Source organism: Pinus tabuliformis, chromosome 1_2 (genome assembly GCF_031772625.1).
Source record: "Pinus tabuliformis cultivar Carrire ecotype Pingquan chromosome 1_2, CPIR1, whole genome shotgun sequence".
NCBI classification, from domain to species: Eukaryota; Viridiplantae; Streptophyta; class Pinopsida; order Pinales; family Pinaceae; genus Pinus; species Pinus tabuliformis.
The window spans coordinates 842,060,099-842,087,919 of NC_142298.1; the positions used below are offsets into that span (position 1 = coordinate 842,060,099).

At 40.9% G+C, this 27,821-nt stretch overlaps 1 pseudogene; it reads right to left on the reverse strand.

Annotated features, from left to right (window-relative positions):
• Positions 1-27,767, reverse strand: LOC149208573 (putative nucleoredoxin 1 pseudogene; annotated as a pseudogene).
• Between the last annotated feature and the right edge of the window lie 54 nt (positions 27,768-27,821).

Genomic DNA, 27,821 nt, shown 5'->3' on the forward strand with positions numbered 1-27,821 from the left:
TCACCCAGCTCTTCCATTACTTCTCCAATGTTTCCATATGAGCATCGATGAAGGGTTCAGCCCTGGCTCCTCCAATGCTTTTAGATGAGCCTTGGTGAAGGCATATGCCTTGGCTCCAAATGTGGACACTGCACTTTTGGCATTATCTGTCACAGTTTCTCCATCTGGACCCACCACAATCAATGATAGGATGTGTCTAACATGGAAAAGCTCTAAGAGATCCTTCTCAATTTTATCTCCAAATGGAAGAGCCAACCATGGCATGCTTTTGCAGTAATCTTCAAAAGCCTTTTGATCATTATCACTAGAGATGAAAACAATCTCAAATGCTTCTCCTCTTTCCTTGAGTTTGTTGTGTACCTTTACAAGCTCTGGAGTGAAATCTTGGCAAGGACCGCACCAATGGGCGGAGAAATACAAACCAATTGTCTTGCCCACAAGCTCAGATACCAAGACCTATTACAAGAATCAAACCATATAAATTATCAACATTAGCAAGAGAGTATCAAGTTTTTACCAGATTCCATGTCAAGTTGTGGTTTAGTTGTTGATAACAAGAATCCACCATGAAAACAGTTGAAGTTCATGGCCTGGGAAATGTAGAGCCTCATCGTATGAGTATTTCATACTTCCATGAACAAATTCACACTCTTCACTATTTAACATTGTCCCTTGTTCACTCTCAGGAACCACGACTCTGACAATGCAAAAGAAGGAAAGGGATCTTCCGCTCCCAATTCACAAAAGGGATTTCTCAAGGCCACCTTCTTATGCAGATCACATGTCCAATGAGTGATCAACTGCAAGTAGTTGTTGTTCCTCTGAGCACATTACTCCTCAGACAATCAACATTTCCTATCAAGTAAGTATGTGAAGTGACTCTGGTGAACTTTTTCCACTTCCACATATCAAATTTTCATTTGATCGAGGACGAAGAAAATTAAGTTCACTCATTGGGTGCAGTGAATAGCCTTTGGACATCAAAGTCCACAATGAAAAACACTTTCGACATAAATATTATATAACATAAATTAACCCTTTTGTATGTGACAATTATTAAAAATCACTTATCAATATCAACCAATATTATAACTTCAATAATTGAAAACATTATAATTTTTTTTTATTAACTTGATTCCTAATTAAATTCATTAATTTTGAGGTAGTATATAACTATAATCTAAATATCTTATAAAGTTTTTTTCATGTGTTTTAAAGTAATATAAATATATATACCTAAAATTTGGTTAACATTATTTTATATATTAAATATTAATATTATAAAATTTAAATATAACCATTTATTTATTTTATTTGACATAAAATTTAATTATAATAATATATTTAATTATTTTAATTTATTATATAAATATGTTTTAATTTTTTTATAAATAATAATTTTAAATTATCAAAATTGTAATTTAAAAAAACTATTATATAATTAAAAAATCTAATATATTCCATTTTATACACGTATATACTATATTTTACTCTTTAATTATTATAATCTTGAGTGCTAAAAATATTTTTCATAAACATTTTTCTCATTCATATATATATTAAATGATAAATAACTTTTCTCAATTTTTATTTTTTAAATGCTAAAATACCTCTCTCAATAGTTATGAGGATTCGAACACTGCACAAAATAAATCTTCACTTAAAGCGAAACAGATCTCCTAGACCAAATTTTTCCTGTGACTATCTTTAAAAGGACGAACACAATAGATCGCGAAGCTAAGATACCAATGTCCCAAGAACCAGAAGAGATGAAGGAGATGCAAGATAAAGGAAGTTAGAAGACCGTAGAGAAAAAAAAAAAGCTACAACACCAATCTCGCCAAAAAAGACGAGGAACCAGATAATTAAAAACTAAGAAATTTATAGGTCCGATATACCAATTTGATCTTAGTGGACGTTAACCACCGTCATCATCAAATTGGGATGCTAGATTGTGTTGAGCTTTTATTTATTTATTTTTCAATTTATTTGAAAACATTAAGTAGAATTCTTTTATTTTAATTAAAATTAAAATTGTTAGTGGCCAAATTGAAATTTGAGCGGGTTTGCATTGGATTTAATAAATTCCAACGGGGCATGATGTAGAAGTGTTGGTAGAGAGTCTACACGTAATTGGTCGGAATTATAGGGCAACCCTCTGGTCTAAGATCCATATCCCTCAGGTTCTTCTTCGCCAGCTTCTTGCATTATTTGTATTCCTACGCTATAGGGCACTCTTGATCCCACGTCATGGCTTCAATCTGCGGGACCTGCTCAAGAATCAGACGTTTCAGAAAATACTGGCATTGCTCTCTGCTCTGCCGTTCTCGACGATATAGCCGAAAATGAAGAAGAATCAATGAATTTGACCCTGAGCTTTCTGGTTTTATGGAAATGTTGAATTTTACTATTTTATTGTAATTTTTAATATAATTTCTAATTTTTTTGGTAATTTTATTTTTAATTTTTGATTGGTTTAACGGATATTTTTTAACGAAGGGCTTTTTATTTTTGGTATTTGTTATTCTTGACAGTTCATTAAAAAAAACTGAATGGTTATTTCGTTTGTGAGTGCTTGACACTTACACTGTTATGCTTGACCTTGCTATCCCTGACACTGCTACTGCTTTGTTCAATATTGCAGGTCCCTTACATGGGCGAAGTGTGGGGCACTGGGGGTTGAACAATTGAGCAGAAGAAGAGTAATATTCATCAAAACTATTATGTATTCCACACAGAAATTGTCCAATATTGCAGGTCCCTTACATGGGCGAAGTGTGGGGTGCAGAAGGGTAGAGGCGAGTTGAACAATTGTGCGGAGGAAGAGTACTATTCATCAGCACTATTATGTATTCCCCCACAGAGAAAGTTAAATGTTTCGTCATTACCTCCTCTTTTTTTCGCAGTTTGAAAGGTTGTGAATATTTTTAATTGCATGCATAAACATTGCCATGGCTAGACGCATGCACGGATTGGCCGTGTTCACAAGTGCAACACAATTCTCCTCTCTCTGACTTTATAATAATTTATAGCTTGTATAGCTTTTGGATTAGTGACCTTGCTTTTAATATATATATATATATATATATATCTTATGTTTAAAATATTTTTTTTTAAAGTATGGCAAAGTTTTGAGGTAAAGCATAAGCGTGAGGAGCTTTCTGTGTGTGAAAAGCTTCGCATTCTTATCCTTTACCTCAGAACTTCTACGTGCTTGTGATTCAATATATTTAAAAAGAAACGGAATAGGCTTCGTTAATGTGACTAGTAAATTAGATTTTTATTGTTAATACTTTAGCGGTGTTTGTGTCAAAGAAGTTGAGGCATTAGGGAAATTGTAATTGCTGGAAAACGAATCAAGTGAATTAAATTAGTGGCAGTGATGGTGTCGCTTGAATTCTCATGATGCATGCAAGGGATGTGGTAGTTTCTAACATAAGGCTCCAAAAGAATAAGAACAAGGCATCCATGCGAGTGTGAAAAAGCGATCTTGATCGAGCTTGCAAACAAGTGCAGTTGTGGTGAGTCCTTTACATAGGCGAAGGGTGGGAAGGGGGGCATTGAAAAATTATGCGGAGGAAGCTTAGTATTCATCAACACTATTCTGTATTCCACACACACACACAAAAAGTTAAATATTTCGTCATTACCTCCTCTTCTTCTGCAATTTGAAAGGTTGCGAATCTTTTTAATTGTAGACATAACCATCGCCATGGCTAGACCCCATGCACCGCCTGGCCGTGTTCACAAGTGGAAAACGATTTTCCTCTCTCCGACTTTATAATAATTTATCTCCTAAATTAACAATGTCAACTTTAAACAATAATGCAAAACACCCTTACTTATTAAAATGTATTCCACTTCTAAGTAAAAATATACTAACTTTATAAAACACTTATTCAGATTCACAATTTTGCTTTTAGTTTATAATATTTGTTCTATAAAGATATATTCAATTTGTAACATGGCTTTTATAGCTTTTGGATAAGTGATCTTGCTTTTAATTTACAAAAATTTTGTGTGTGTGTGTATATATATATATATAGAGAGAGAGAGAGAGAGCTTATGCTTAAAATATTTTTTAAAAGTATATCGAAGTTTTGAGGTAAAGGATAAGCTTGCATAGCTTTGCTTGTGTAGAGATTTCCGTGTGCAAAAAGCTTCGCACACCAATCCTCTGCCTCAGAACTTCTACATGCTTTTGAGTCAAAATATTTAAAAAGAAACGGAACAAGCTTCGTTAATGTGACTAGTAAATTAGATTTTTATTGTTAATACTTTCATGGTGTTTGTGTCAAAGAAGTTGGGGCATTAGGGCAATTGCAATTGCTAGAAAATGAATCAAGTGAATTAAATTAGTGGCAGTGATGGTGTCACTTGAATTCTCATGATGAATGTGAGAGATGTGGTAGTTTCTAACATAAGGCTCCAAAAGAATAAGAACAAGGCATCCATGCAAGTGCGGAAGAGTAATCTTGGTAGAGCTTGCAAACGAGTGCAGTTGTGGCGAGTCAACTGAGGTTTATGTTTACACGTATCCAAGATCCCTTTAAATGGTTGAGCGCCTCTATTATGGCTCTGTGCGGAGCACCATCACAATGACGAAGGTCCTTTATACCGGAGTCGTATTTAACACACTTCAATTAAATCATAATCTTAATCTAAATTTGGTTTTATTTATCTTGAGTCAATAGTACACTTAATGTATAAGACATACTATTTATTTTAGAAAGTGGTGTCACAAAGGTGGTAACAATGGAAGTAGTTGTAATCTTATATTTACAAAAGTTAACATAAAATTTAAATGCCTTATTCTAGCATTTTTGTGGCTCACACTGCCACATGTATTTCAACATGAAACAATGCTTAGCTTCGCCTTGGCCACTAGTGATTTTCAAACATCCATTTGATTTTTTCAAAAATAGTGCCTTCTCGTTACATAGCTCCATAATCACGTCCCTATGTTGTACAAACCTACCACTATATAATTAACTATACACTAATCCCATAACACAAAAAATGGTTATGTAGCTAAGCACAGGAAATGCAAGCGCTTCACAGTTGTTGGTCTCCATGGGAAATTCGCCACGTGACATTGCCATAATGATGTGGTTGCCTAGTTGATCTAGGTGGCTCTGGAAAAGGTTCAAAAATAAAAGTATTTGGATTTCATAGAAACCAGGACCAGAACATAAATCTCATCATCCTTATTCCAACGGCGATGATGACACTCAAATCTGAGTTCATATGCTCAAGATATTAATTGTCAATGTTTTGCTCAACTTGGCCTCACTAGCTAAATTTAGTAGAACACCAAATAAATTTGGACTCACTAAGTTTAGCAGATTGACTAAATCTGGTGGAATCCGCTAAAATTGGCAACCATTAACGAAGTGACAATTTAACATTGCACGATGGTTGAAACTAACAAATTTGCCGCGTACTTAATTTGTCTAGTGACGTTAAAAACTTGATCTGCACGCCTATACTCTGCCTCAAAACTTCTATGTGCTTTTGATTCAAAAATATTTAAAAAGAAACGGAACAGGCTTTGTTAATGTGACTAGAAAATTGGAGTTGCATTATTAATACTTTGGTAGTGTTTGTGTCAAAGAAGTCGGGGTGTTAGGGCAGTTGCAATTGCTAGAAAATGAATCAAGTGAATTAAATTAGTGGCAATCATGGTGTCGATTGAATTCTCATGATGAATGTGAGAGATGTGGTAATTTCTAACATAAAGCTCCAAAAGAACAAGAACAAGGCATCCATGTGAGTGCAGAAAAGTGATCTTGATCGAGCTTGCAAACGAGTGCAGTTATGGCGAGTCAACTGAGGTTTTTGTTTACACGTATCCAAGAGACCTTTAAATGGTTGAGTGCCTCTATTATGGCTCTATGCGGAGTGTTGTCGGAGCGACGAAGGTCCTTTATACCGGAGTCATATTTAACACATTTCGATTAAATCATAATCTTAATCTAAATTTGGTTTTATTTATCTTGAGTCAATATTACACTTAACGTATAGGACATTTAAAAACTATTTATTTTAGAACGTGGTGTCACAAAGGTGGTAACAATGGAAGCAACTGCAATCTTATATTTAAAAAGATGATTTCTTCTAGCATTTTTGCAGTTCACACTACCCCATGTATGCCAACATGAAATAAAGCTTAGCTTCACCTTGGCCACTAGTGCTTTTCAAACACCCATTTAATTTTTTTGAAAATAGTGCCTTCTCATTACATAGCTTCAGAATCACGTCCCTATGTTGTACAGAGCTGCCGTTATACAGTTAACTATACACTAATCTCGTAACACAGAAAATGGTTATGTAGCTAAGCATAAGAAATGCAAGCGCTTCACAGTTGCTAGCCTCCATGTGCAAATTCGCCACACGACACTACCATAATGATGTGGTTTCCTAGTTGGTCTAGGTGGCGGAAAGGCTAAAAAAATTAAAATTAAAATTAAAAACGGATTTTTTCTAAACTAGGACCAGAATGTAAATCTCGTCATCCTAATTCCAACGATGCAAACGACACTCAAATCTGAGTTTGTGTGCTCAAGATATTCACAGTCAATTTTTTGCTCAACTTTGTCCCACTAGCTAAATTTAGCAAAACACCAGATAAATTTGGACTCACGAAGTTTAGCATATCAATTAAGTCTGGTGGAAGCCACTAAAATTGGCGACCACTAACAGAGCGACAATTTGACATTGCGCGGTGGCCGGAACTAACCAATTTGTCTCCTAATTAATTTGTCTAGTTGTTGAAAAGTGTAACTAGGCTTGGTCTTCATGACATGTGTAATTGTGATTTTATGTAATTGATGAAAAGAAGAAACATAAAATTATTATTGCAATACTTGTCTCATGGGGCTCATGAATTTTATTTTTGGTGATGGCTCCCATTGTGAGCCTTTAGGATTTGTCATCTAGTCATAAACATCAATTTGAGTCTATTTATGTATAAATGACCCTTCTTGGGCATGTTACATTTTGTATGGGTCACTAAATAAGTATGAAATCCCTCCAAGACAAACACAAGACCTCTCCTTCAAGTTGGCTTCAAAAATGGATAATGTAAACTCTACAAATGACATGTCGGCTCACATATAATCATGTCGGCTCATTATGATGGGAAACAACTATAACTAGGTAGCTCGGCCTCATTTCTTATGGTAGATTTCGGTGAAGCTTTCAGTCATGATCTGCGATTGACATAAGTGTAAGAAAGGGAGAAAGAAGCCTCTCATCAAGAGAAGAACAAAGGAGGAGAATTTGAGCTATTTGTAGCACTGTTGTTGGGTACTTTGCTTAGCACATGTGTCATGTGTCAATGGTTCTACTGTGGGGTTTCTCAGTCAGCGAAGGAGCCAAGAAAGGAGTCTTTATATCAACATGCATCCTAGCTGAGGTCACAAGAGAAGTCTCCTAGTCAATCGAAGAAGGAAGATATCTCAAAACAATCCACACATGAAAATTGCCAGGATATAGACATACTGAGAATTGCAGATCTATGGATAAGACCGAAATTGTAGAAGTGCAGACAGTTTGACTTGCATTGACCATAGAAGAAGGAAAGAGCTGCAAGTTTGTTTCAAGAAGGATTTCATTAGGAAAGGTTTGTGACTTGGTCTTGGTGTGGTAAATAGGTCAAGGGTCTTGGTCTTGCTATTCGTCAATTGAAGTCTCTATAAGAAGAAGAATTTGTTCAGGTTTTCCTTTCAAGCGGGAGAGGTTTTGGCCCTGGCTAATAGCCTACATTCCATATCTCTTGTCTCTTTATGTTTATGCAGTGGTAACTATTTGATGAAGAAGAACACTATAATAACACAAGTAAAAGAAGATCCTAATGTAAGAAGTAAAAAGTATTCACAAGCAGTTATCTAAGAAGATAAATCACCTAATACTTGATGCCCTAGATTTCTCAACATGGTATCAGAGCTAAGGTGACAAAGTCAAGGAAGGGAATCTTATCAAGAGAAACAAAGGGGCACTCAAGGATCAAATCTCAAGGAAGGCATCAAAGTGAAGATCATATAAAATTCAAGATCCACAAAGAAAACATCATCAGGAAGTCATAATTGATCTTCATCAACAAGACTTCACCATCAAAAGGGATCTCCCTGTTGGGCAGTGGATCCCCCCATAGCGGATTTTTGGCGCTGGTAGCCCGAAGTTTTGGGTCAATGTAATGTAAAGACCCCGCAAAATGCGGGCGCGAAGCACGAGAGTTTAGGGTTGTCCACCCTAAAAATATTGTAATTTAATATAGAATGGGTCGGCCTACCCATGGTCTACGGACCATGGGAATGTATAAATAGAGCAAGGCTTTAAGTGTAGAAGGCAATTTTTTTTTAGTATTGATCTAAAGTGATATGGGTTTTTGAATGCGATATTCACTCTAAGTCTGTAAGTCCAAGTCTTGGGTCGTAGTAGTAAAGAGAGGCTCTGCAGCTAAGTGCGCAGAGGCCTGGTAGAGTCTGCAGCTGTGTGCACGGACCCCTGCAGCTGAGTGCGCAGGGTGGATTTGGGATTGTAACAAAACAAAAGTTTAAATAAAAGCTAAGTTGATTATGAAATATCGTGCATCCGTTCGTAGATCTGTGTGTTTATGCTTTTGTTGTATTTTTATGCATCTCTTTATATTCTATGATTACGCGCACTTGTTATGAATGTTGAATGATTGATAAGATTACTAGGCCTACAAAATTAAGTCAGATCTATAATGATAACACATTAAGGGTAGAGGATCTAGATAGCACCCCTTCGTGCATTGTACAAAGCTACGCGAAGGTCAGACAGCTGCGCAGAGCAGCGCAAGCGCACAGGACCGGTTCACGAACTTCCCAGCCTTCATCAAGACATCCCTAGGGTGCGGAAACCTGGTTCTAGCACCCTCCCATACTACCTCGGGTGAGACCTCAGCGCGCGCACCACGGAATGTTGCCAAAAGGGCTGGTAGTTTTGGGATTTGTTTGGTTAAATAACTTATGAACCTGGGTCAGGCCCCAATAAGCCAACAAATGGTTCCGTTGCCAGGACCAGGATCTGCCTAAGGGATGTCTGATGTCGGAACATTGGAACCCTATGAAGAAGGAAATTGAAGATCGATTGGATCAGAAGCTTCACAAGTTCATGACACAGGAAAACAGAACTCCGTAGATATCCGAGAAGAGGTGGCTAGATCGCTACGTATATACGGAAATCCACGAGGTCTTCTTCGCGTCCTTCTCTTCAGAGCTGTATGAGTGGATCACGAGGTTAGCAGACAGCCAGGGAAGGTACAAGCTCGATCAACCGATAGTATGGACTCCAAAATTAGTGCACAGACTAGAGGCATCAGAAGATAAGATCGCACGGGCCGTGGACCATTGGCTCGACTGGATAATTGGGGGGTTTATCACTGAGTTTGCGATAAACACAACCGTGAGCTATAGCAAAGCAGAACGACACTTTCTCAAGGGACCGCGAGGTAGCTACATCAAATCCCTGAATACCTAGATTAAGATGCTATTATGTGAGAAGCGAGTTATGCGAATACATTAATGATTGGAATGACGCGAAGCGGAAAGATCTACAAAGGGATTGAAGGGTTAGGAAATAGTCCTTTAATTTCACCTCCGTGAGCGAAAGAGGAAGAGCGCGCTCAGGTTTCCCTGAGAAGTGCGGTCAGCTTGATAAGGCAGCACATTCCGCAGTTATCACCTCCACTTACGCCATCACCTACTTCGCCTCCATCTTCAACCACCCCACCTCCACCCAACCCGCGGTTCAGCATGGTGAGCGTGATCAAGCTACCTGTATTCAGAGGAGTACGGAATGAGGATATGAACCAGTTCTAGTTCGTGGTAAGAGCAGTATGGGAAGCACAAGGGGTCATGGATGACAACATTAAGAAGGCCACATTAGTAAGCGCACTACAGAATCGCGTTCTGACATGGTATATCAAGCACTCGAATGAGCACCGAAATGCAGGAATAGCGAAGATCCAGAATGTGCTAAATAGAGAATTTAGTCGGCCGAAATCAGAAACACAGTCAATCATCAAATTTAAAGAGATCACGATGCTTCCAGGCGAGACCCCCTGGGATCTAGATCAGAGGCTGAAGAGTACGATCCGCGAGGCTAATATGACGCTAACATATGCACAACACTGCGCGTGGTTTATGGTGTCTTTGACACCACACTTGAGGACGACGTTGTCACAATAGAAGCTTTCAACCTAGGCCGAAGCATTGGAAATGGCGATGAGGTTGCATGAAACACCGATACAGGACCCGGGGTTGGGAGTCCAACAAATCCACGCACAAATACAAAATCTATGCTTGGAGATGTAGAGTTTGAAGTAGGATAGGGCGTCGCGACCAAAGGCGTGCGAAGAAGTGTGGTGCATAAAATGTAAAGGCCAGGGCCATGATAAGGATCACTATCTAGTATTCACGAACTACTTGGCAGGAGGGGGACCAATGCCGTTGAGACCAGAGGCACAGGCAGGGTCAAGTGCAGCACCCGCGCTCTAGTGCGCGATTTGTCAGGTGGGATGAAAGCACACGACGGACAACTGTCATTTGCTGCAGAAGTATACACAGACTCCCTAGTAGCTGTTTTGTAATTTTTGTAGATCGGTGGGCCATGACGAGCGTACTTGTGACAGGTACGAGTTAATGATGGAGCGGACCCCAGCATATAGAATGCACATGGAAACGCGAGCCCTTAACCCATCTGCGGGAATGGCAGGCGCTGGATTTCAAGGGCGAGGTCGAGGACAGTTAATCTGTTACAATTGCGGAGGACCAAGGCACTACGCTCGCGATTGTACCAACCCAATGAGAATATCTTGTTCATACTGTGAGCAGTTTGATCATGAAATGATAGATTGTCCTGTGCTAATCGCACAAATGCATGAGAAAGCGGTACTACAACCTACTCCGACTCGGAATATCCAAATGATGAGGTCTGAACCGCGCGAAGAAGACCCAAATGTGAATATGGTGCTTAGAAGTGGCACGACCACACGAGAAGACAAGGGGAAACAACCCGAGGAAAATACATGGATTCGCAAGGCTCCTACAAAGGAACCTGATTTTGACTTGGAACATGCAAAAGAGACGTTTATGGAAGCTAAGAAGAGCTTCATGGAGGCCTCTACTTCAGGTAGTAAGGATCAACCAGAGCCGAGAATGGATCCTTCTATGCTTACTACCTTTTAAGAGACATGCATGACGTTGTTGCGTGACAATAAGGCAGTTAAAGGACTACAGAAGTTGATAACTAGGTGCACAAGGTCGGGGGAACCGCGCATAGTCCGAAAACTGGGAAAACATGCATTGCACACCGGAAGGGAAATGAGATTGACGGTGTAGATTAGCAAATATGAAATGGATCAGGTAATCTTGGACCTGGGTTCGGATGCGAATGTGTTACCAAAGCAGACATGGGAATGCATGGGCAAGCCCACATTACAGTGGTCTCCTATTCAATTACGGTTGGCGAACCAACAAAATATCTTGCCCATGGGGAGATTGCAAGGGGTAACAGTGGATATCGAAGGCGCGAGCACACAAACAGACTTTGAAGTGATAGAGATTGTTGATGACAGCAATCTGTATCCCGCGTTGTTGGGAATAGACTGGGCCACTGATATGAATGGAGTCATCAACCTGAAGAAGTGAAAGATGATATTCGAGAAAAAGTCGCTACGTGTAATAATTCCGCTAGACCTAGCCGAAGGGGAGCACTACACTAAACCCGTGTGCAACGATGATAGCAACTATGAGCTGGATTGCATTTACCAGATAACGGCGCAAGACCAGGATCGGGGAAACCCAACAGCAGATGGGAGAATCTCATGGGAGCGCGACAGTTCTTGTACTTCGTGTTACACTAAAATTTGTCACCATGACTATTTGCAGTCAGTATGGCTCCATCAATAACCATATTGTCCTCCTTGTCAAGTCTTATACCTCTGCTCCTCATGTCAAACTCCAAAAAAGAGAGAAAGTATTTAAAAGTCAATATAACTCTGGTTACGCAGTTTCTCTTACTCTTACCTGCGTGTACGCACCTCAAGTATATAATACCTGCGTACTTGTACGCTCTGTCTGTAAAGGGGTGGGTGCGTACTCCTGTAAATGTCAAAAGGCGCAAGTTTTACTTCAAAAAGTTACTTGTGGTCGATTCTAGAGCATTCTAGAAGATGGTTTGACGTGGATTGAGCGCCTCCAGATGGTTCATGCATCCCAATGAAAGAGGAACTTATCCCATCAAGAGGGGAGCTATCACATTGATGGTGGACCTGATTAACTTCCTCCAAAGCACTATAAATACAGGCATTGGGCCAGAGGGAGGGGAGGTTGAAAGCTGAACATTCCTAAGGGTAGATGCTGCTGAAATTAGGACTCCCTTTTAGAGCTTGAGAGGAGAGATTCCAATCCTTTCTTAGCTTCATTTGGAAGTGGGTGAGCTAATCAAAGTAAAGGAGAACTCTTGCTGGACCCCGGGAGGGACCTGCATAACACCAAGGCACTGGTTGTAATGGTTTCTTTTGTTTCCAATTAATGCAATTAAGTTCATTTTTCTCAACAAGTTGTTATATATAATTTGTTTCATAAACTCCTTGGTCTTTATGATGAATATGTTTTATTATATGAGTTATTCAGGTGCTATGTGATCGTTTGCTTGTTAGTGAATGCAGGTTTCAAGGAGAAGGAGCTCATCTAGATCGAAGAGGCTTGGCTGCTACAAACAAGCGTTGGACTAGAGGTAAGCCTTAAACACCTGGTTACTTTTATTTTAAATGCATATTTAGGGAAAGATAGTGCTTGATTGTTTTGTTTGTCACTAGAAAGCCTTAGCTTCTAGGGAGGTCGGTTTTGTCCGCAAAATTGACTCTTTCCGCTTGACAAAATGGCGACTCCACTGGGGAATCCATGGATTTGATTGATTTCTCTTTTGATTGATACTTTGATTTGAGAAAATCTGATTTCTTTCTAGTTTTTGACTGATTGACTGTGAATTTGGGTGGAATAGCTTAGGGTTGAGTTAGTTTTTATTTTTCTTGTTTTTTAGAGCAGTACGCACCCTCTGCGTTAAGCACAGTGCGTACTTGTACGCACTTCTGCTTTGTACACAGAGCGTGGCCGCACCTGTGCAAACAGGCTGCCTGCGTACCCTGTCAAAAGTTTAGAAAATTTCCATTTTTGCCTTTTTTACCTATTAGATTTTGTTTATAGCTTGTTTTTGCTGCCCAGATCCACTGGTTACCTGTCAGAAGCTTTCATCTAGACTTGTTTCATTAGCGTCAAGGGTTTTAGTGAAGTTCATAGAAATTCTAGCCCTAGGTTTGATTTTTGTATTGGTCTTGTAGTGACTCTGGCTTTAGAAGTTGTAAAAACCTTGGATATCCCTGGTCTTTTCAGTCTTCTTAGGAGTCGGACCTTTCGTAAAATCCACCTTTGTTTGAGAAACCTACCGTTGTGTTGTCTCTTTGCAGAATTTTGAGAAGGCTTGTTTGTTAAGCTGTGAATTTCATTCTTAAGAAAAAGAACAAAATCTTTTTATTTTTGTTTTTGACTGATTTATGATTCTGCATGAATTAGTCCTTGGTTGAATTGTAACTGAGTAAAACAACCTGGAATTATATTTTGTAGGCTTTTACCTCATTAGATTTGCTTTTAGGTAAATTTCTCTTAGATTTGCTTTTAGGTAAATTTCTCTTTGATTTTCATAGATCTTAAAATTGATTTGATTTTCATAGATCTTAAAATTGATTTTTGTTAAGTAGTTTTACATGCTTTGTTAAAATAGGAAAAATACAAAATCTCTTTTGAAGAAAGTTTGTTTTAGTAGCGTTTGAAGTCTTTGAAAAGAGAAAGGAAGTTTTCGTGAAATAATTAGTGGTCATGTGTTGTGTGCTTTGGAAAAGATAAAGAGATTGTTTCTTTGATTTTCATTGCGAAGAAAGTTGTCTTTATAAATTTTGCATTCTCCAACTCTCTTAGCTAGGGAATTCATTGAAAAGGAAATATTGTTTTTTCATCCTAGGTGCATCTTTTTAGTGGATTTGAGTCGAGTCTACACACCATCAGTTTCATCTCCGCTACCTTTTGTCCTAAAGAAAAGCCATAAAAATTAACACTTAAAGTAAAATCAACTTAGTAACTTTTTATTTACTAGGGCTCTGATACACCAACATAGATCAGGCTAGTGTCTTGGAGTAGGAGAGTAATTAACTCTCCAAGACAGTAAAAACAAACAAGTAGCTTATCTTGTGGTAGGATAAATCCAATAGTTACATTTATGCTCTGGGAAAGCTCCTCTTAAAGGAGAAGCACGAGATCGTGTCTGAACCAGTGAGGGAATCAATCCTCCTTCATTGGTAACGACGCCAGATATGCATGTACTACAAACGGTAAACCTCGGATTAACCATTGTCGAGGAGCCTGGGGTCACTTGTCGGTAAACCTTGGATTATTGTCAAGGAGCCGGCAAGGGGATTGAGCTTGTTACTCTGCCCTTGCGTGCTATCGGATCGTAGATTGTTCCCCCAGGTATATTTGTTGCTGTTGGTGACCTTAGTGACTATTATCTTTAGGATTCTTCCTAAGGTGACGGTGGAGGGAAGCTCCCACTGTACCTGGAGCAGACGTCGGCTAGACTCACTTGGATTTTCTGGGGGGTTCACTTCACTCGAGACGGTTAAAGTGGAGGAACTTGGTCCAGTCTATTCATTAAGTAGGTCACCGGGGTAACTGTTCCACCCGCCACTTCTGTACTGAATTCTGCGATGTTGGATTTCATCACCAACTAGTGTTTTCGGTCTGGAAGGTTACTGTTTGTGTGTGGTTTGACACCCTAGATTCTTTAGGCGTGTGATTCGAATTTGTTTGGTTCTTTAGAGACTTTAGGAGGTTTGCTTTGAGATTTTACTTTGTTTGCGTGTGTAGTAGTTAAAAGTTTTTAGCTGTGGCTGAATTACCAAGACAGTCCCGTAGACTTCGGGGCCAGTCTCCTGAGGTTGTAACCGTGGCTGATTTGTTGAGGAAGTCCCGTAGACTTCGGGGCCAACCTCCTGAAGAAGTCCCGGCCATTACGAAGGTCTGAAAGTCCTCGTAACTCCTAGTGGCAGTAAAGTAGGGTCACCTGAAGAAGGAGAGTCTTCGTTGGTTGTTCATCCTGATTACCAAACTCTAGAAACAGGTTATAATCCTGAAGCTGTTTCGGTTTCCGAACTTGCTGGTAGCTTTTCATCTACTAGTGATATAGGCGAAGAACCCGAGATATCTGAACCTGTTACTCCAACATCGAGGTTAGTCTCTCCAACTTCTAGTGCTCCTAATTCACCTAGGGTAGAAAGAGTCATCACCGAAAATCTTCCTTCTGGTTTGATAGCTATTGAAGAGCTTGCTCCGGAAGAAGAAATAGGCATCCCTATCCCTGAAAATCAACCTACTATTGATCTAAGGGAGCGTGAATGGAGCGTGAATCAATTTTTTACAGTCCACCTAGAAGTACTACTTGGTATCTTTCTTTAACTAATTATTTGGACAACTTAGTGTCGAGTTTTTCACCACCTCGTGTTTCTTATCCACCTAGGGGTATTTATACTCCTGTAAATATGTCAGGTCAGTCGTCCATGTTTACTCAATCGCCTGAATCTTTTTTGTACGGCGGTCCTTCTGTTCCCGCTGGGTATCAGTCACTTGCTGGTACTTTTTCAGGAGCATCTCCTCAACCCATTGAACAAAGGGTATTCACTGGAAGCAATGGTGCAAAGTCGTTGAGCGTAGAAGACATTCTTATGATGTCAGGTTTTATTCCCGCTTCTCAACCTCACGGTGGCCAGTTACCGCCTGGGGGGCAGCCTCAATTAATGCCTGGGGGGCAACCTCAAGGTACACAATTTGCATCTGGGGGCAACCTCAAGGACAGTACGTGCCTACGGTACATTACATTCCTCAAGGTCAACCCCAGACTCAATATGTACCCCAAGGTCAACCCCAGTATCAATTTATACCTCAAGGTCAACCCCAGTATCAGTACATGCCTCAAGGGTATCTACCCCAAGGTCAGTACTCGAACCAAGGTTTCCAACCACCCCAAGGTCAATCTTATGTTCAGGGAAATGTACCTTTCAATTATCAATCCTACCCTCAACCCGGTTATGGATCTCAATATCCTCAACTTGTTATGGGTCAATACCCCAGAATAAACATAGTGTGGGATCCATCGCAAGTTCAACAGGTGTTGCAGCCAAATGTATAGTTGTCATCTCAAACTGGACAACCCTTAGTTTCTGGTTCACCCCAGCAACCAGTCCAGTCTAATATTCAAACTTCTGTACCTTCGGTAGTTTCTCAGTCTGGGCCTATTTCGCCTCGTACTCCATCTCAAACGACTGCTACAACTGCCGCAACATCTGTTCCATCTACCCCACTTACTTCTGGAGTATCGACAGCTCCGGTTTCTACTGTCCCTGTATCTACTCCTCAGACATCTTTACCATTGTCTGGATCCATGATTCAAACTACGGTTCAGATGCCTGTAGGACAACCTGGTTTAAGTACGGTTGTCACAAGTCAACCACAATTCACTTATCAACCGTACTAGGGACAGTACCAATTCGGTTCTGTTGTCCAACAGCTAGTTTACCAGTATCAACCGTATACTTATCAACAACCACAACAACCCCAGTACGGTCCGGTTAATCCTGGTTTTCCAGGAGGATACAATATCCCGGATGCAATTCCTATTCCTAGTTATCCTGGATATCCTCCTCCTGGGGCTGGTATAGTGACCTAGAGTTTTAGGGATCCTAATCGGCAGCTACCGGTTATCGCAACTTTGGATTTACCAGACTTGTCACGCCTAACGAACGATCCGATTAATTATCTTCCGTTTTGGCCGCCAATGCCGAATAAGTTGCCCAGTGACATTCCCAAGTTCGAGGGTAAGTCTGGAGAGGACCCGTTGAATCATGTGATGACTTACCACCTCTGGTGTGCCTCTAATTCCATCTCGGATGATTCGATCCGCTTACGTCTTTTCCAGCGCACTCTCATTGGTCTTGCGGCCAAGTGGTACATTGAGTTACCACGGGCCTCTTTTTATAATTTTAGCCAGTTAGCTACCTCGTTTTTAACTCATTTTCAGTTGCCGGTCAGATATGATAATGGCACGAAGTTACTAACTTCATTAAAGAAATCGACGTCCACTTATATTTCCGATCATATTCATGAATGGAGACGTCGAAGGCGATTAGTGAAAGTTTTTATCCCGGACCAGATCTTAGTTGAATGGTTTGTTAAATCATTGTTACCGAAGATTACTGAAGACGTAGCTAAGGCCGAAGTAGTTACTGAGGAGCAAGTGATTGCTCAAGCACAGTACCTTGACTTAGTTTATACTCAGTCAGGTACGTTACACGAAAAGATCCCAGATCTTCCTAAGTCAAATCAAATCGCTGCTGCTCCGTCAGGGTCTCATGCTGCTGATGGCATGATTGGTACGGTGAACACTAAAAGCAAGAAGAAATCTTCAAAGAATTCTTCTCCTATTATAACCTTACCAGACTCCCCGACGGGAGATTCTTCCGCTAAACTCTCCGCCGATATTCACGCTGTAGAGTCATCTACGACTAAATCAAAATCCGGTGGGAAGAAGAAAGGGAAGAAGAAGAATAAAGCAGACAAAACTCCAAAGGAGAAAACTGAAAAGGCAGAATCTAATGATGAAAAGCGCAAGCCTCGTTATCCATGTCTCATTTGTGAAGAAGAACACTTTACAAGAGACTGCCCTCATCGAGCAGAGGTTGCGAAGATCGTCAAAGGTTCCCAAATTCCTGCTGTCTTGAAGGATCCATTTCCAAAAGATAGCAAAATGATAGGTTCTTCCTCGAGTGCCAATGAAGAACCCATATTGATGATGTCCCATGTAAGGATTGCGACTCGATCGCAAGATTATGGTAGTAAAAGTCCTGTTGATGGCAAAGAAGCAGAATCTTCTCGTTCTAATCCATCAACCTCAGCTCCCGGTTCTGATCCACTACAGATCGAGAAACCTAACCCAGACTTAGTGATCAAGTCGCCCGCCAAGGGTGTACTTCGAAGGTCTGCTTTCAATCCACATGCGAGAGCGGCCCAGAATTACAACATTGTTGAGGACTTAGTTGTTTCACCCTCAGCAATGTTGGCTTTGAAAGTACTGCAATCATGCCCAGCACAACGCAAATTACTTTTGTCGGCTATAGGAACTGTTGATGTTCAGGACCTGAACCTAATAATCTTTGATCTAGAAAATAGTACACCGTGTTTGCCTCATCAAATGGCTTTCCAGATCCCAGTGATAGTCAAAAACAGGCCTATTCATCGGATTGTAATTGATGAGGGAGCTTCAACGTGTATTATGTCGATACAGTGTTGGAGATCGCTTGGTTCTCCTTCACTAAATCAATCCCCGACAATTCTTAAGGCCTTTGATGGCCGTGAGTTTCATCCTTTTGGCATTCTACAGGATTTGCCTATAGGGGTTGAAGGAAAAACCGTTAGTCTAGATGTGGAGGTGGTTGATGCCCCTCTAGACTACAACCTTCTCTTGGGTCGAAGTTGGACTTACGCTATGACAGCAGTCGTTTCATCGGTCTTCCGAGTAATAAAATTCCCACATAATGGAAAGATCATAACAATAGACCAGCTGGCTTACTTTTCATCCGACCCATCCTCTTCAGAGAGTATTCAGCATGTCGGTAAAACGACTATCCCATATAAGGATGTTGGAGTAGGTTATTTAAAGACGTCGGTTTACTGGGAACTTTTCCTTTTCCTCCACTCAACGCATCATCTTCATTTGCAACTATTCATATGATTACATCAGACACTATTTTTTATGACGATCCTTGGATCGTTCCTTCTGAATCTGAAATAGACTCATTTGGTAATTCTATGCCGTTGAGTCCATATGAAATTGCCTATGAAGCCGTGCAGTCTTTTACCGACCCGTGTTCAACCAAAATCGGCCAAATGAATGTGGTCTGTGAGGAATCACTTTTCACATCAACCTCGGAGTTAATAGCGTTTCCCGAAGTTGTGTCATCTGACGAGCAACTTCATGAAGTCCTGTGTATAGATGATTTACCGTGGGAGGATCTCCATCATAGATCTTCGTTTTTACCTGAGGATGATCGTTTTTCTCATCAGTTTTTATAGCTGAATATGTCAAGGAAGCTTAGAATCCCATGAAACATCCTGATTCAGAGCTGAATTTGGGGAACATCTCTCGAACTATTCCCATTGACATTTCGGTTAAGCCTGGAATTATTGAAAACATTCATATAGGTGCCTCGTGTAAAGATGACGAAATTCAGACATACAAGGCCTTTTTCAAGAATTTCACGACGTGTTTGCCTGGTCCTATGAGGAAATGCCAGGAATTGATCCCGCGATTGTTGTTCATGAGATCAAGACTTACCCGGACGCTAAACCCGTCCGGCAATGTTTGCGTCAGATTCACCCACGAAAAGCTGCTGCAATTAAAGCAGGAGTTGCCGCTCATTCCACCATTGGAATGGTCTTAGTTCAGGAAGACGACTTCGGAATGGAACATGTGATATATTACCTTAGTCGGACGTTAAATCCAACTGAACTAAAATACTCACATGTGGAGAAATTGGCATTGGCAGCCGTTCAAGCTGTCCAACGTTTTCGTCACTACATTTTACTCCGCAAAACTACAGTCATTTCGGATTGCAACCCTATGATCTACATTTTGACTAAACAATTGCTAGGGGGCAAGTACTCTAAATGGATTGTTATCCTACAAGAGTTTGACTTGGAATTTGAGAAATCTAAGTCTAAGAAATCATTAGTTTTTGCAGAGTTAATGTGTGACTTCCCGCGTGCTGACACAGAAACTGTGGCAGAGGAGCCCATTGCGAACGAATCTTTGTTTCTAATCAGCACTTTAGATCCGTGGCATGGGGATATCATCATCTATCTCCAGACCCAATCCTTTCGGCCCGAAGCTTCAAAGTCGAAACGTCGGAAAATTCGATTCCAATCCCAACAATACAAAATTATTGGAGATACTCTTTATCGCCGTGGGGCGGACTCTATTTTTCGACGTTGCTTAACTCACGAAGAGGCTGAAAGGGTTCTAAATGACTGTCACTCTGGAGCGTGTGGCGGTCATTTGTCTGGGTATGCCACAGCCCAAAAGATATTGCGCGCTGGCTACTTCTGGTCATCCTTGTTCAAAGATTGTATTACTGCGGTCCGAAAATGCCACAACTGTCAAGTGTTTGATCGAAAGATGCGCGCTCCACCTGCTCCTCTCCACCCTATGATTGCCGTTGGTCCTTTTTCCAAATGGGGTATCGATTTTATTACATGTAACCCTCACTCGGCCGGGGGGCATGCATATATCATCCTTGCGGTAGATTATTTTACTAAGTGGGCCGAGGCGATGCCTACATTCGAGGTAGACGGCAAGACAGCTGCAATTTTCGTGTTCAATCATACAATTTCTAGGTTTGGTGTCCCACAAGCGATAATCACTGACCATGGTGCCATTTTCGAAACGTTATGATGACAGAACTTACATGCCAGCTTGGTTTGCATCACGATAATTCAACTCCTTATTATCCACAAGCGAATGGTCTGGTTGAGTCCATCAACAAAGTTTTAGTTATCATGATCCGACGAATCATTGGTATTCATCGGTCGAATTGGCACAACATGTTATTTTCAGCGCTTTGGGCGTACCGAACCTCAGTGAAAACATCAACAGGGTTCACTCCTTTCCAACTAGTTTATGGTTTGGAAGCTGTGCTACCCATTGAATGCGAAATACCGTCACTGCAAATGGCCATCGAGTTACTTCCAGCTACTTCCGAAGAGGAGAAGCGTTTATTATACTTAGCTCAATTAGATGAGAATCGACGTGATGCTGCATTGGCGATCGAGACTCACGCAAAACATATGAAAGCTCAGTATGATCGAAATGTGACCCCTCGAATTTTTTCGAAAGGAGACCTAGTGTTATTATATGATCAAGCTAATGATAAATTAGGTGCTGGAAAATTTGTTCCTATGTGGCATGGGCCCTATATTGTCAAGCGAAAGCTAGCAAAAGGGGCCTATGAGCTGGTAGACTTTGACGGGGACTCTTTGGGTAAACCCAGAAATGGACTTTACCTAAAGAGGTATTATGCTTAAAAGATGGGTATGGAGATTTTTAGTTAGGTTAGTTTTTCTTTCTAGGTTAGTTTTTCTTTCTAGCTGGTGTGTTTGTTAGTTTAGACAGTGTGCTTAGCTTAGAAAGTGTGTTTTCGTCGTTATTCTGGCTTATCTTGGTTTTACTCTTGATGATGCAGATGTCGATGCCTCTCCAAACATACATTGGTTTCGCTGATGGTGCTTGTCGTAGTACACGGAATATCTCTTCCACAGCTTGGGTTATCTATTCGCCCTCTGACGAGTTAGTTTCTATGCATGGGGTGAGCCTCGATCAAACAACAAACAACATTGCCAAATACAGTGCAGTGATTGAGTTATTGTCTGAATCTATTTCATTTGGGATTCGGAGTTTGATAGTGAGGTTAGATTCTGAACTCGTTGTATTACAACTTAATAGAGTGTATGCCATTAGAAATCCAGTGTTATTAAGTTTATTTTTGAGAGTGCGTCTCTTGGAACGTGAGTTTGATTACATTGAATATCAACATATTCCAAGGTCTTTAAATACATTAGCAGATGCAATTGCTTCTCGAATGTTAAATAGACATTTGCAATAATCATACATGTAAATTTAAAACATTCCATAACATGATTTACAAGATAAGCCGGTAATAATGATATATATAGATAGGAGTGTGTCAAAAAATACATCGTCTTCGATCATAGGTTGAAAAACACCTTATGATCGGCAAAAATGATAAGTACAAAAAACCAAAATGTCACATGTGTCTACAAAAACGACCATCCAATCACTGGTGATGATCTCTATATGACACCACTACACGGGCCACCCTACACAAGAACCTCCTAAAAGGTCCTGGGACCCCGACTACATAGCGCTGAAGCCTGATAGGAATATCATCTATGGTAGTCTCCGGTATATCTGCTGTAAGACGCTCTAGGTCACTTTCCAACTCAGCTAAAGTCTCTGTGGCCTCGTCCTGTGGGGCCGGTGCCGCTGCAACTGGTAGTCTCCTCTCGTAAGGCCGGAGATTGGCTGGACGTCGTGGGCCTACATCTGCATTTTGAAAATTATTACTATCAGTTTTGAGACGATATAAAAACAAACAAAAAAAAATAGATAGTTTAAAAACTTGTGGAAAATGAAGTTACCTGTATCATCCCATTGTTCTCCCGGTGGAAGAACCATGTCCGGATCTCCACGAAAATCAACTCCGGCATAAGGAAAATCCTGTATAGAAAAGACCTGGTCTTCTAACCAGTGAAAGTACTCCGGAGTAAATCGAACAACCTCCGTTCCCTCATCAGGATGACGGGCCATAACCGCAACCCATCGCATCAATTTGGGCTCTCGAGGAAGCCCAACACCAACAGTGAGCTGCTGTGGGATCAGCATCGGAACCCTCTCTAAGCCAAAACTCACAACTAAAGGCCCATAACCAAAAGTCTTTAGCTGTTCGTTTTTGGCTCTAGTCAGTTGGCCTTTTACATTGGCCAACACAACATCACACCAGTTGAAAATGGTACCTCGATAGCAATCAATCGCCATCCGCATCTGGGATCCAGTGGCAATGTGTAAAGCGGCAGCCCCGCAAAGTCTGGTAACTGTAAAAGCAATCACCATAAGTTCAGGGTGGGATATAGTTTTGATCTCTATCCCCTTCTCCTGAGTCTGAGTGTTACACCACTCTAGTCGGAGACTAGCGATGGACTGGCCACCCGGCCTAGTCCCGAACAGAGTCAAGTGTTCGCCTCTCTTGGGCAAACCAGTGAGAAAGTAGATATCTGCGGGCTCCATCTCGAGCTGGTGCCCTCCAATATAAAAACACTGGTCCTGAACGTTCCATCTTTCTACCAGCCACTCTAGAAATCTCACTTAGGCCCTCATGCCAGGTATGGCCCAGTATTTATAAAGGTCGCATGCCTTCAAAGCATCAATTGACGGTTGATGATTAATGGCGGCCAAATCAACATCTTCGTGCTCTCTCTCGCGCCAATCAAGCATGGTGAACAATCTACACACCAGAAAACATCCATTAGATTCCATGAAATCAAAAAAAATTGGTCCAATTTGGAGAATTTGGGGTTTGAAAACTCGTTTCGCGGGGTACGCACCCCGCCTTTAGGAACAGAGCGTGGGTACACAGGTTCCCTTAAGGCAAGGTGCGTACGCCCGACATTTTCCCAACTGAGAAAATGTCGGGGTACGCGGGTCCCTAGTGTGGCACCTGCGTACCCCGAGAGGCGGTTCTTGAAACCCCAAAGCCTCCAAAAAATAAAATCTAGGGCCTAAAAAAGAATTCTAAACGGATGAAATTGAAGAGGAGGATGTTGAAAATTACCTGGAAGAGACGGTGTTCGGTTTCGACGGTCGGATTCTCCGCAATGTCCATGGGAAGTTTCTTGCCAAAAGCCCTTTTTCTCTCCTCAACAGTAAAATGGTAAAAATGAATTGGTAAAAGCCCTTTTTATAGGTTTTTTGGGTAAATAAATGGTAAATTTGTTTATTTTTCACCATGAAAAGGTATTTTTCAAAGTATTTTTATCTATCTTCAACAGGTATGAGTAATGTGTTGGTTTTTGTGCAGGATAAAGGATTTTCAGGGAAAATTGTCATTTTTTACAAACAAAAACATCAGAGTCATCTTTAAGCCCTTTTCTGACTCCTAAAACATGAAAAGATTGCCGAGCGTTTCTTTTACACTCGTTAAAACGGAATTAAAAGACGGTCCTCTTATAGCCCTTTTCTGACTGTAAAAACATGAAAAGATTGCTGGATTTTTGTCGTTTCAAATTCGATATTGGAAATAAAACGACGTGTCCTTGATCGCTTTTTACTTTTCAGATCAGAGACACTAATCATGAAAGTACTCCTTGGTCGTAAAGATCAAGCGGTTCTCTCAAGTATTATTTTATACTTTTTCGGGCTTGGGAGACACAAATTTACGAAAAAGGTCAACCCTGGAGTCTTCTTAAGTTTTTCAGACTCTCTAAAATTGAAAAACGCCGAGTTTCTCCTATACTGGACTCGTTAAAATTTCACAGTAAAGGACCTGTTCGATTACAAATAGGAACGGACCACTCCTTCTTAGGGTTCGAATCTAAACTAAGTTGGACTCATCCGAAGGATGAGCTTATAATCAAGCAAATGTTATCCTCCTCAAGCTTGTAAAAAAATAAAGAGGTACTTGCCAGAAATGGTGGGGGAAAAGAGAGAAAAATGAGCCTATTTGTTATCCTTTGTCTCAGAAAAACCTTATCACCACTCTTGAACACGACACTTTTCATTCACCTGGGTTGGGAAATCCTTTGCCTAACAGTTGATCAAACCACATTGAAAGTCTTCAGCCGGTTTCCGGGTATTAACTTTGGGTCAATTGTCACCAAGCCATCTGTTGTGTCGTTATGTGTTCAAGAGGTCACTGCAAATAAACCATTCATCTGCAAAATACCTGTCATCCATCTTGACCATCCCTGAGTCAGTCCTTACAGCTACATTTCTTCAACTTGATCTATGATTTCGTGTTGTGGGCTTGCCTACGACGGATCACTTTCTATCGACATCAGCACATTATCTAGAAAGATGATATAGAAATCGTCAGTACCTTGAAATCTGCATGCATCAATGGCAGGTTTCTCGCCTTTGACGACAGTTTACATCATTGACTTTCGATCGAAGGATTCCGTGACATGTTCGACATCAACACATTCATTCACATCTCATGGATTGTACTGGGTACTTTGAGAACCATTGACATCACTGGTGGTCTCTCTCACACTTGTTAACAGTTTACATCATTGACTGGTAATCAAGTGGTTTCTACCATGTTCGACATCAACTCATTTATTCGCATGGATAGAATCGTACTATTTCGGGAATTAGAAATGAAGACCCTGGATCTAGTTTCCGCCATCCAGGCTGCGAGGAGTTTTGTATTCATTATATAGTAGACTAATTATAAACAGATGGCTGCATCCATACTGTGTCTACATGAGTCTATGATTATGATGTACTGCGAAATCATTCCTATATCAGAGCAGTAGTTAGTTTGTTATTTAAAGTTTTTTATCTGAGTATGGGAATGCCTACCTCAGCGATGATATGATCTCATATATGTATTTTGTGTTGAATATTTGCAGGTTCTGACTGGGCTCTCCACAAGATAATCCTTGAAATGATAAAGTGCTTCACCCTTCCTAGATGATATGAAACCCTAATCTACTACAGGCTTCGCACTTTAGGGGGCAATCTGTTACACTAAAATTTGTCACCATGACTATTTGCAGTCAGTATGGCTCCATCAATAACCATATTGTCCTCCTTGGCAAGTCTTATACCTCTGCTCTTCATGTCAAACTCCAAAAAAGAGAGAAAGTCTTTAAAAGTCAATATAACTCTGGTTACGCAGTTTCTCTTACTCTTACCTGCGTGTACGCACCTCAAGTATATAATACCTGTGTACTTGTACGCTCTGTCTGTAAAGGGGTGGGTGCGTACTCCTGTAAAGGTCAAAAGGCGCAAGTTTTACTTCAAAAAGTTACTTGTGGTCGATTCTAGAGCATTCTAGAAGATGGTTTGACGTGGATTGAGCGCCTCCAGATGGTTCATGCATCCCAATGAAAGAGGAACTTATCCCATCAAGAGGGGAGCTATCCCATTGATGGTGGACCTGATTAACTTCCTCCAAAGCACTATAAATACAGGCATTGGGCCAGAGGGAGGGGAGGTTGAAAGCTGAACATTCCTAAGGGTAGATGCTGCTGAAATTAGGACTCCCTTTTAGAGCTTGAGAGGAGAAATTCCAATCCTTTCTTAGCTTCATTTGGAAGTGGGTGAGCTGATCAAAGTAAAGGAGAACTCTTGCTGGACCCTGGGAGGGACCTGCACAACACCAAGGCACTGGTTGTAATGGTTTCTTTTGTTTCCAATTAATGCAATTAAGTTCATTTTTCTCAACAAGTTGTTATATATAATTTGTTTCATAAACTCCTTGGTCTTTATGATGAATATGTTTTATTATATGAGTTATTCAGGTGCTATGTGATCTTTTGCTTGTTAGTGAATGCAGGTTTCAAGGAGAAGGAGCTCATCTGGATCGAAGAGGCTTGGCTGCTACAAACAAGCGTTGGACTAGAGGTAAGCCTTAAACACCTGGTTACTTTTATTTTAAATGCATATTTAGGGAAAGATAGTGCTTGATTGTTTTGTTTGTCACTAGAAAGCCTTAGCTTCTAGGGAGGTCGGTTTTGTCCGCAAAATTGACTCTTTCCGCATGACACTTCGGATTCAGAGGAAGAAATAGAACGCTGGCAGAACCATTTGCACGAAGTAACAACGATGAATTGTAATATGATGATTAGATCATTGCGGCACGTGATGATTGAAGCAATGGAACTGCCAACAAATGATGGGGTAACAAGAATGGAAGAATCCTTAGACAAATTTGAAAGTGCAGTACCGGAACAACAGCAGTACGGTGCGCTAGAATGGGCATTGCGCGCGACACCCACACGATGGGGGTAGACACACCTCCAAAAATTCCACGTCGGAGCCTTCACAAAGCTATGCGGAATCATGAATAGAGTTTACCAGACGAAACGAACTGACTAGGACTTGCGCGTACCAGCGGTTTGATGGGCTTATAGGACTATAAGCAAAAATCTGAGCGCGGAAATGACCCCAACACTGACAAGAAGAAACAAAACCAGGAGAACAGAGAAGAATCCCCAAACCATAGCTCCCGTAGTTGGGACAGGAAGCGAGGACCTGGGTAAAGGAATTAGGCAGTTACAGGAAACCATTCGACGAGGGAGCTTGAAACTTCGCTAACTCGATGAAGATTGGGCACAGCTAAGGAAGAAAAGCGTGACATTGAACAAAGAAATAAGCGAACTGGAAACCGAGGTCGCGCAAGCGGGCCATGAGAAACTAAGCATGATAGAACCAAGTCTAGTTAGCCCTACTGCTGCATTAGAAGGAGTAGTGACCCTACTACCATGGCTGCAACCGCATCTTACTTAATAGGGGAGCGTACCATACAAAGAAGAACGTGATGCAAGGGTATTTGAAGGGTGCCCGCGCCCTGGGCTAGCAGGAAAGGTGAAGCCTCATACTGGGGGCGCGATCACCTGACTATCTGTAGGAAGTACATTCCCAGTGCTCCAAGCAGTTGAAAGAAGGCACGGGACTATAAACAAGTCTGCAGGAGAGCTGCGCGGGAAGGAGGTTCCGCGCAGGGCCAGTATTTCACAGGGATCACAGTCACGCGCAAGGGGCTGCACTGCTGCATAGGCAGCTTGGGAGGTGACAGTTGAGGTCACTGTTCATGACAAGAGTTCCAATTTAAGGCAAAAAGGAGCTGGCAGTGGGCCATTAAGACAGGAATTAAGAGCTCGATTCGGGACGATCTGCCGCCAAAAAGGTATTAATGACCCAAAAGTGGAGGGAATGGTCGAATTCAAATTCAAACGTGACTATAAAAACCCATGTGGTAGCTTCGAGGCAACACTTTGTTGTTTAAGATTTGTGCCAGTACAGAGCATTGAGCACCAAGCTACCTTGCCACCCATGAGTACGTGACCCAACAGGTCCAGTATAGAAACGATTACGGCTACAAGAACCAG